Here is an 11519-nt window from a genome sequence, read left to right on the forward strand (position 1 = left end):
TTTTTTTTTTTTTTTTTTTTTTTTTTTTTTTTTTTTTTTTTTTTAAGACAGAGTCTTGCTCTGTCACCCAGGCTGGAGTGCAGTGGCGTGATCTTGGCTCACTGCAACCTCCGCCTCCCCGGTTCAAGCGATTCTCCTGCCTTAGCCTCCCAAGTAGCTGGGACCACCCACCTCGAACTCCTCAAGTGATTCACCCACCTCGGCCTCCCAAAGTGCTGGGATTACAGCTGTGAGCCACCGCGCCCGGACTGGCTTGGCAATTTCTTATCATTGACTATGCACTGAGTACATGACTCAGCAAAATCACTCCTAGGTATTTACCCACGAGGAAAGAAAACTTACGTTCACACAAAAACCTGTCCATGGATGTTATTAATAGCTTGATTCATTATAATCCCAAATTGGAAAAAATAAAATAAAACTTCAATGTCCTTCAACTGGTGAAAGAATAAACAAACTACGGTACATAGTTTGTTTCATATGTATAATGAAATACTATACAGCAATAAAGAGGAACAGATAGCTGATATATGTAGCAAAATGCATGAATCTCAAATGCATTATGCTAGGTGAAGGAAGGCAGACCCAGAAAACTATATACTACATGATTCCATTTGTGTGATAATCTGAAAAAAGCAAAACTATAAGGACAGAAAACAGATCAGTTGCTGCCAGGGACTGGAGGTCAGAGGAGTATCTGACTACAAAAGGGAAAGAGGAGATTTTGAAGGATGATGGAACTGTTCTATATCTTGATTGCAATGGTTTTACATAGTTACAGGCATTTGCCAAAACTCTTAGGATTGTACCCACACACAAAAGGTGAATTTTACTGTATGCTAACCATACCACAATTTTTAAAAAGTGAACGAAAGTCATTTTTACCAAGTTAGGGTGAGAATAATCAAAGCACAATTATATTGTTGCCATCTTAATTAAGTTAGGGGCTAAATTTTCATTGCTGTAGATATGCCTGCATATGGAGGTGTGTTCTGGAAAAACCAATTCTTTTCTGAAACCTACAGTCCTTCATTTAATCAGTATTTATCAAGTACCTATTATATGCCATACACTATTCTAGGTTCTGAGGATACCTCAATGAACAAGACATATCCCTACCCTCCTAGAACTTGCATTTTAATAATAAGTGAATAACTCTGTAGGTAAATAAGTACATAGGCTACTTTAAGTAATGTAACATAGTGGTAAGTTGTTTTAAAGAAAACTAAAGCCTGGTGAAAGAGAGTTTTGGGGAAATGAGGCTATTTTTGATAGAGTACTAAGGAAGGATTTCCGAGTGACAGTTGAACAGAGGTTTAATTGATGTGATGGAGGAAGTTATGTGAATACCTGACGGAAGACAGTTCCAGGAAGAAGGAAAAGCAAGTGTATCAGCCTTGAAACAGGAATGAATCAGGCAGATACAAGGAACAACAGAAAAGCTGGATTTCTGGTCTTGTTTCCATAGCCCATTACCATGCCACACTAAATGGAGATAATTTTAATTTATACTTATCATAATAGTAAAATTCCAGGGAAAATTTGTTTATTCCTCCCAAAATGACAACTTGAAAGTACCATAATGCACAACTACTGTCAAAAAAAAAAGTGGGAAACTACAAATTTGCCAGTGTTCTCAGTTGTAAACCGCTCAGTTTAGGCACACATTTTCTCTAGAGGACATTAGAAAACTCACAGAAATGCTGGGAAAGCTGAGGAACCAGTGTGCTAGTTATTAATTTATTGCCTCTTAGCTCTCAATCCGTCCTTCATTATCTACTCTGCAATAGTGGTGTTGAATCCTGTAGAATTTCTCCTTTGCAGTGAACCGGGTGTCAGACTTTTTCAGTAGAGGGCGCTAGAGGGACACTTGCAGGAGGAATGGGCTTCTTCCTGCTCAGGTGCGCTTCCCTTGGCTTCTTGCTTCTGCTCCTGGCTGTACGCAACATATGGCAGGGACATCCAGTAATGCTCCTCCCCAACTATTACAGGCTAAATTGTGTCCCCCCAAAATTCATGTTGACATCCTAACCTGCAGTACCTCAGAATGCTACTGTGTTTAGAGATAGGGTCTTTAAAGAGGTGATTAAGGTTAAATGACACTAGTGTGGGCCCTAATTTGATATGCCTCATGTCCTTACAAGAAGAGGAGATGAGGACACAGACTCACATAAAAGGAAACATGTGAAGGCACTGGGGGAAGACAAGCCAAGGAAAGATGCCCCCAGAAGAAACCAGCCCCTCCAACACCTTGATCTTGGACTTCTAGCTGCAGATTGTGAGGAAATACATTTCTGTTGTTGAAGCCCCCCAGTCTGTGGTCCTCTGTTGTGGGAGACCTAGCAAACTAACATACCAGTGGGCACAGAGGGGGCACAGTCCCTTGGCAAGCCAACAGCTCCAGCTCTGTGACCACCCGGCTGCAGCCCTCCTAACACCAGGCCTCATGACAAGCAGTCAGTAAAGGGGTTCTTGATTCCCTCAATCCTTGCACAGGTCCATCCGCTAGCCTCAGCCCTCCTACACCTTGGAGTGGTTTGCCAACTTTCCCACGTACATTCCGGAGACATGTTTCCCACTTGCTAGTCCTAACTGTGGTTTTCTGGCCAGCTTCCATCCCCCTACTCCCTAGAAGAATATTACCTGCCTGTCCAGTGACTTAGACTGGCTCTGGCCTGGGTCAACCCAGCAAACTTGTCCACCCTCCAGTGGACTGCAGCCACACCTTCTCCAGCAGAGCTTGAATTCCAGCTTGATGAGAGGAATCCCTTCCAAGTTTGCTTCTTCCTCAAGTACTTTTCTCAGCTCTAGAGTATTCTTTAGCATTCTGCTTACCCCTTTTAGTTATTTCCCTCCTCTAGTTAATAATTCTATTTATTAAACTTTCCCTGTTCAAATTATACTCCGATTCTGGACTGGCACAGAATCCAACTGCCACAAAATGGTGCTGGGAGTAGTCCTAGGAGACAGACCTGCGGAGATGGGATCTGAGGGTTGACCCTGTCCTTGGAGTTCAGCACAGTACTGAGCTCCTTAGCAATGGGAAATGGGAAGCTAGTGACCCGTGGCGTGCAGGGACATCACACATCAAGCTAGCACTTGTGGCTAATTGTAATGAAGTTGTAACTGAAGCAAGTGTCTTAGGAGCCCAAATGGCAGTTGCAACTAACTGTTGCGGCAGTACATGATGACTGTAAGGGATGTGCTGTGAGACGAACTTTTCTGAGCATACTTGAGTATTAACAGAAAGAAAAATGACAAGCCCAAATCCTTTAACTCTCAGCTCAAGTCATCGTTAGAAGACCACAGAGCTTTGAGGATAGCCCTAAAAGAATCTTTTATTGCTCACAGCCAGAGGGCTGGTACTGCTAAAAAATTAAACATACAATTTAAGAGTGTGGATTGCTGACTTACAACAATAGTTGAATATATAGTTTTGAGCTTCCCTCTCCTGTGGAAGTAGCTTGCTCTCGGTAGAAGACTAGCCTTCCTCTGCTTAAATATCTGTGATAAGCTCATCTGGAGACAAATGCCTTAAAAGGAGTTACTCATTCTGCTCTAAATCTACCACAACCACCCCGTGTTGCCACTAGACTCATGATTATTGCCAAATCTCAGCGTGTGCCAGTAGGACAAGAACCCACCATGACCCAGGAAGAAATAGTTTATACGCCAAAAGAATTGCCACACTTTTCTAATGTGTATCTTCAGAGACCTGGGGAACATGTGTGGAAGTGCATCCTAAAGATGTTCGAACGAGAATAATGGAATAGAACACTGGAGCAGGCTAAATTCATTCACTTGAGCGCACTTACTAGAGAGCTTTCCTGGCACAATATGGAAGAGAGACTCCAAAGGCTTAGGGAGATAGGCATGTGGGACTGGATTTACCATATGCAACCTGCACACCAACCTTCCAGCATGTTCCAGGAAAAGAACCAGGAGATAACTTCCTGCACTAAGGCACCTGCAGACTGGAAAAGCTCTGTGGGTGTCTCTTTTGCAGGTTGAGGTGAAAAAACCCTCAACCCTGGTCTGGAGGGCCTAGAACTCCAGCTCACGCCCACCACAGTGTGAGTGATGAGGAAAGCACAAGGCAACTGGATCCAGTGGCAAATCTGCCATTTTAGGGGGCTTATTACCTTGCCTTTTCTTCTTTGAGAAAAGAGGCTTCTGGGAAGCTGTACCTGGTGCCTGTTTGTTCATGATGCTACCGTCCTGATAAACGCAGACCTTCCTAGGTGGGCATGGAAGGCCTGCTTATCCCCCAGCTAGGGTGACCAAACCTCCTGGTTTGCCAGGGCATGGGAGTTTCTGCACTAAACTATGAAAATCCCAGGCAGACCAGCACCCCCAGAATCCCGCAGTCCAGCCACCACTCAGCTGCTGCATTGTTTGGGAGGGAAGACAGCAAACCAGTACGGTGATTTGCTCAAATTTTCTCTCTACTATTTTGAATCTATTAAACAAACTACAGAGACTTTTGGCTCCACTTCAGGATAGAATCAGGTATGTTGATGTAAGTGTAATTTTTTTTGTAAAGCATACATACTTTCGAGTCTACGTATTATTTGGCCATTAGTGTAGATTCCAATTAGAAGATGGTGGAACATTTACCATAAGCTCAATAGATGGAAAGTTCATTGAGGCAGCCTCGTGGCCCAGAACTACATAAGGTCTGTGATACATTTTCTTTGTAAATAAACCTGAGTTAAAAATAACTTTATGGCACCTCTGCTTCTCAAAGCGGTTCGTGCCTATAATCCCAGCACTTTGAGAAGCAGAGGCAGTGGATCACTTGAGCCCAGGAATTCAAGATCAACCTGGGTACCCCAAGGAGGTAAAATAGAGTAACAATTAAGAGTGGAGCCTGCGACTCCTAACCACCTATGGTCAAATCCCTGCTCTGCGTCTTCCCTAGGAGTGGTGGCTTTATAATTGTCAACTTGGCTAGACTTGGCTAGACTGAACTACATGTCCCAGAATTCTCCTGCCTGCATGGCTCTGGTTAGGGTGGACCACCAGAGACATTCTTCAATCAAGGCCCTCTGCATCTGTAAAGTTATTAAGTCTGAAAACTGGGTAAAAGGCTGTGACTTTCCACTATAATGATGCAAGCTACATTCTTGACTACTCATGCATTTTGTTCCTAAGAACACTATGATCAATTACCACCACAGATCTTTGTGAGCTAAGGCAACTGCTTAGCAACACGTTCCTGCTGCCCTGTATTGTAAATATGCCCAACATTTCTTGTCTTTGGTGGTTAAATGCAGTCACTTTGACTCTGCCTCTCTGGATTCTCTGGGATTCCATTTCTTTGTAAATAAACCTGAGTTAAAAATAACTTTATGGCTGGGTGTGGCGGTTCACGTGGTGGCGCATGCCTGCGAGTCAGGAGTCATTCTCACTCACAGTAGGGACAATTTGCATTTCTGGAAAGCAAACTGGAGGGGTGGCCTGAGCCCACTGCCCATGGTAATGACTCCTTGCAATGCGAATAACCAAGGTGAGGCAGGTTGGGCAGGTTTTATCCTGCCCACCCAAAGGCAAGCCTTTGTTCCACAGCGGGCACCTGGCAGAGTGGGAGAGATGGCAGAACCAGAGCTTCTCATTTCCCTCCATCAGGCTAGAGTGGGTCAGTGGAATCATGGACCAAAAGAAGACATTGAATGGGCTGGTCTGTCACTCAGATATGGGGTCCTGGAGCTGGAGTGCATGGATTGGGTGGAGAGAGTAGGTGGTATGGCCCCCCCAACCAGACAACTAGAACCCACCTCCCTCTTAGCTGCCCATCCCCAGTGAGTTCTGCCTCAGCTTCCTGCGAAAGCCCTTGTAGGATGCCCTCTAGGGCAAGACTTCTGGAGGGGATGGCCCTGCCCTGAGCCATTCTCACCTGAGGGTAGAGCAGTTGGTGGGTGCAAAGGGCATCTTGCTGACCGTGCCCATCTGCTGCTTCTGCTGCACCTCTACCAGCAGCATTGTCCCTGGCTGACCACTGGCAGGGCATGTAACCCATTGCCACATTCTTCTTCAGGTTGGGCAAGGGACAGCCACTGGTCACTGTACCAGTCATGGACCCTCAATGCTCAGGTGGGACTGTGTGCTTGCATCAGGGCCCCCTCACACATCAACCCCACACGCCTCCACTGCACTTGCCCTTCAGCTGGGGACCAGTGACCTTGGCTCCAGGGAAGTCTAGAGCAGCTTGGTGGCACTTCCCCCAATGTCCAACTGAGGCTGCCCTCCACAGGGGTAGTGTGTTTCAGTGTCACTCCCATACAGCCAGAGGCCTGCCTCCAGGCACAAGCTGCCAGCACTGCCAGCTTCGCCTCTGGGTTTTCCAGAAGACCTGATGCCGGGTGACCTGCCCCCACTGCTGGCACCAAGATGTCCATGCCATTCTCTCCTGTGCAGCCACAGTGGATAAGATGGCGGCCAGACATGTCAAACACCTCCATCACAGCACTAGTCATGAAGGCAGTTTCCTCAGGTCAGCTGCCGCGCCAGCCTATAGCACCTGAGCCACAGGGGGCCCTTGCAGGGCTAGCAGGGCAGTATCTACCACCTCCAGGCCCACATCTCTGCCCTGCCTCTGAAGTTCTCTGACCTTGACCTGCATGAAGGCCAAGTCTTTTTCCCAGCAGCCAGTGTTGGACATCACATATAGATGCCCCTCAGAAGTGCTGGTCACAATCAAGTCATCGGTAAACAGCAACAGTGTCCTCTGGTTTGGCCTCAGCTCGGCAATGTCTCCAACCACTAGACTCTGCGTCAGCTTCACCGGGTCGCCACCATGTATCTTGGTCTGTACACAACTAAGCGGATGACACAAGACAGGAGGGAATGCCTGTAGGAGAAAACCCCGATGGGCCACTGTGCTCACAGCCCACTGCATTGTCGCCTCTGACGGGTGCAGACGGTGCACAGAGGCCACCACTCTGCCACACACGCTGGGAGATGTAGTTCTTAGCATATTTAAACACCAGCAAAAACTACAGTTATTAAAGGGAACAGGTAAGTATATAGATAAACTTAATGCACAGGAGGTGAGGAACTCTCTTTTAGACTTTCTTTCAAACACTGCCCACGGAGCGCTTTTTTCTTTAAAAAAAATTATTGCTCTCTCTTTTTTTTTTTAAATTATACTTGAAGTTCTAGGGTACATGTGCACAATGTGCAGGTTTGTTACATAGGTATACATGTGCCATGTTGATTTACTGCACCCGTTAACTGGTCATTTACATTAGGTATTTCTCCTAATGCTATCCCTCCCCCAGGTCCCCAGCCCATGACAGGCCCCAGTGTGTGATGTTCCCCACCCTGTGTCCAAGTGTTCTCATTGTTCAGTTCCCACCTATGAGTGAGAACATGCGGTGTTTGGTTTTCTGTCCTTGTGATAGTTTGCTCAGAATGATGGTTTCCAGCTTTATCCACGTCCCTGAAAAGGACACGAACTCATTCTTTTTTATGGCTGCATAGTATTCCATGGTATATATGTGCCACGTTTTCTTAATCCAGTCTATTGTTGATGGACATTTGGGTTGGTTCCAAGTGTTTGCTATTGTGAATAGTGCCGCAATAAACATACTTGTACATGTGTCTTTATATTAGCATGATTTATAATCCTTTGGGTATATACCCAGTAACGGGATCCCTAGGTCAAATGGTATTTTTAGTTCTAGATCCTTGAGGAATCACCACACTGTCTTCCACAATGGTTGAACTAGTTTACACTCCCACCAACAGTGTAAAAGTGTTTCCATTTCTCCACGTCCTCTCCAGCATCTGTTGTTTCTGACTTTTTAATGACTGCCATTCTAACTGGTATAAGATGGTATCTCATTGTAGTTTTGATTTGTATTTCTCTGATGGCCAGTGATGATGAGCATTTTTTCATGTGTCTGTTGGCTGCATAAATGTCTTCTTTTGAGAAGTGTCTGTTCATATCCTTTGCCCACTTTTTGATGGAATTGTTTGATTTATTTTCTTGTAAATTTGTGTAAGTTCTTTGTAGATTCTGGATATTAGCCCTTTGTCAGATGGATAGATTGCAAAAATTTTCTCCCATTGTGTAGGTTGCCTGTTCACTCTGATGGTAGTTTCTTTTGCTGTGCAGAAGCTCTTTAGTTGAATTAGATCCCATTTGTTTATTTTGGCTTTTGTTGCCATTGCTTTTGGTGTTTTAGTCATGAAGTCCTTGCCCTTGTCTATGTCCTGAATAGTATTGCCTAGGTTTTCTTCTAGGGTTTTTATGGTTTTAGGTCTAACATTTAAGTCTTTAATCCATCTTGAATAAATTTTTGTATAAGGTGTAAGGAAGGGATCCAGTTTCAGCTTTCTACATATGACTAGCCAGTTTTCCCAGCACCATTTGTTAAATAGGGAACCCTTTCCCCATTTCTTGTTTTTGTCAGGTTTGTCAAAGATCAGATGGTTGTAGATGTGTGGTGTTACTTCTGAGGCCTCTGTTCTGTTCCATTGGTCTATATCTCTGTTTGGCTACCAGTATCATGCTGTTTTGGTTACCATAGCCTTGTAGTATAGTTTGAAGTCAGGTAGCGTGATGCCTCCAGCTTTGTTCTTTTTGCTTAGGATTGTCTTGGCAATGCAGGCTCTTTTTGGTTCCATATGAACTTTAAAGTAGTTTTTTTTCCAATTCTGTGAAGAAAGTCATTGGTAGCTTGATGGAGATGGCATTGAATCTATAAATTACCTTGGGCAGTATGGCCATTTTCACAATATTGATTCTTCCTATCCATGAGCATGGAATGTTTTTCCATTTGTTTGTGTCCTCCTTTATTTCATTGAGCAGTGGCTTGTAGTTCTCCTTGAAAAGGTGCTTCACATCCCTTGTAAGTTGGATTCCTAGGAATATTATTCTCTTTGTAGCAATTGTGAATGGGAGTTCACTAATGATTTGGCTCTCTGTTTGTCTGTTATTTGTGTATAGGAATGCTTGTGATTTTTGCACATTGATTTTGTATCCTGAGACTTTGCTGAAGTTGCTTATCAGCTTAAGGAGATTTTGGGCTGAGACAATGGGGTTTTCTAAATATACAATTATGTCATCTGCAAACAGGGACAATTTGACTTCCTCTTTTCCTAATTGAATACCTTTTATTTCTTTCTCCTGTCTGTTGCCCTGGCCAGAACTTCCAACACCATGTTGAATAGGAGTGGTGAGAGAGGGCATCCCTGTCTTGTGCCAGTTTTCAAAGGGAATACTTCCAGTTTTTGCCCATTCAGTATGATATTGGCTGTGGGTTTGTCATAAATAGCTCTTATTATTTTGAGATACCTTCCATCAATACCTAGTTTATTGACAGTTTTTAGCATGAAGGGCTGTTAAATTTTGTGGAAGTCTTTTCTGTATCTTTTGAGATAATCATGTGGTTTTTGTCATTGGTTCTGTTTATGTGATGGATTGCATTTATTGATCTGCGTATGTTGAACCAGCCTTGCATCCCAGGGATGAAGCCAACTTGATTGTGGTGGATAAGCTTTTTGATGTGCTGCTGGATTCAGTTTGCAAGTCTTTTATTGAGGATTTTCTCATTGATGTTCATCAGGAATATTGGTCTAAAATTCTTTTTTCTGTTGTGTCTCTGCCAGGCTTTGGTATCAGGATGATGCTGGCCTCATAAAATGAATTAGGGAGGATTCCCTCTTTTTCTATCAATTGGAATAGTTTCAGAAGGAATGGTACCAGCTCTTCTTCGTACCTCTGGTAGAATTCGGCTGTGAATCCTTCTGGTCCTGGACTTTTTTTGGTTGGTAGGCTATTAACTATTGCCTCAATTTCAGAGCCTGTTATTGGTCTATTCAGAGATTGAATTTCTTCCTGGTTTAGTCTTGGGAGGGTGTATGCATCCAGGAATTTATCCATTTCTTCTAGATTTTCTAGTTTATTTGCATAGAGGTGTTTATAGTATTCTCTGATGGTAGTTTGTATCTCTGTGGGATCGGTGGTGATATCCCCTTTCTCATTTTTTATTGCATCTTTTTGATTCTTCTCTCTTTTCATCTTTATTAGTCTTGCTAGCGGTCTATTAATTTTGTTGATCTTTTCTAAAAACCAGCTCCTGGATTCATTGATTTTTTGAAGGGTTTTTGTGTCTCTGTCTCCTTCAGTTCTGCTCTGATCTTAGTTATTTCTTGCCTTCTGCTAGCTTTTGAATTTGTTTGCTCTTGCTTCTCTAGTTCTTTTAATTGTGATGTTAGCATGTTGATTTCAGATCTTTCCTGCTTTCTCTTGTGGGCATTTTAGGGCTATAAATTTCCCTCTACACACTGCTTTAAATGTGTCCCAGATATTCTGGTATGTTGTGTCTTTGTTCTTACTGGTTTCAAAGAACATCTTTATTTCTGCCTTCATTTCGTTATGTAGTCACTAAGGAGCAGGTTGTTCAGTTTCCATGTACTTGAGTAGTTTTGAGTAAGTTTCTTAATCGTGAGTTCTAATTTGATTGCACTGTGGACTGAGAGAAACTTTGTTGTGATTTCTGTTCTTTTACATTTGCTGAGGAGTGCTTTACTTCCAACTGTGTGATCAATTTTGGAATACATGCGATGTGGTGCTGAGAAGAATGTATATTCTGTTGATTTGGGGTGGAGAGTTCTGTATATGTCTATTAGGTCTGCTTGGTACAGAGCTGAGTTCAAGTCCTGGATATCCTTGTTAACTTTTTGTCTCATGGATCTGTCTAATATTGACAGTTGGTTGTTAAAGTCTCCCATTATTATTGTGTGGGAGTCTAAGTCTCTTTGTAGGTCTCTACGGACTTGCTTTATGAATCTGGGTACTCCTGTATTGGGTGTATATATATTTAGGAAAGTTAGCTCTTCTTGTTGAATTGATCCCTTTACCATTATGTAATGGCCTTCTTTGTCCCGTTTGACCTTTGTTGGTTTAAAGTCTGTTTTATCAGACTAGGATTGCAACCCCTGCTTTTTTTTGCTTTCCATTTGCTTGGTAGCTCTTCCTCCATCCCTTTATTTTGAGCCTATGTGTGTCTCTGCACATGAGATGGGTCTCCTGAATACAGCATACTGATGGGTCTTGACTCTTCATCCAATTTGCCAGTCTGTGTCTTTTAATTGGGGCCTGTAGCCCATTTACATTTAAGGTTAATATTGTTATGTGTGAATTTGATCCTGTCATTTTGATGTTAGCTGATTATTTTGCCTGTTTGTTGACACAGTTTCTTCCTAGCATAGATGGTCTTTACAATTTGGCATGTTTTTGCAGTGACTGGTACCGGTTGTTCCTTTCCATGTTTAGTGCTTCCTTCAGGAGCTCTTGTAAGGCAGGCCTGGTGGTGACAAAATCTCTCAGTGTTTACTTGTCTGTAAAGGATTTTATTTCTCCTTCACTTATGAAACTTAGTTTGGCTAGATATGAAATTCTTGGTTGAAAATCCTTTTCTTTAAGAATGTTGAATATTGGCCCCCACTGTCTTCTGGCTTGTAGAGTTTCTGCCAAGAGATCCGCTGTTAGTCTGATGGGCTTCCTTTTG

At 43.2% G+C, this 11519-nt stretch overlaps 1 pseudogene; it reads right to left on the reverse strand.

The window, feature by feature from the left end:
• Positions 1-5892: 5892 nt before the first annotated feature.
• LOC111549302 lies at positions 5893-6898 on the reverse strand (annotated as a pseudogene).
• Between the last annotated feature and the right edge of the window lie 4621 nt (positions 6899-11519).

Source organism: Piliocolobus tephrosceles, chromosome 3 (assembly GCF_002776525.5).
Source record: "Piliocolobus tephrosceles isolate RC106 chromosome 3, ASM277652v3, whole genome shotgun sequence".
Lineage (NCBI taxonomy): Eukaryota > Metazoa > Chordata > Mammalia > Primates > Cercopithecidae > Piliocolobus > Piliocolobus tephrosceles.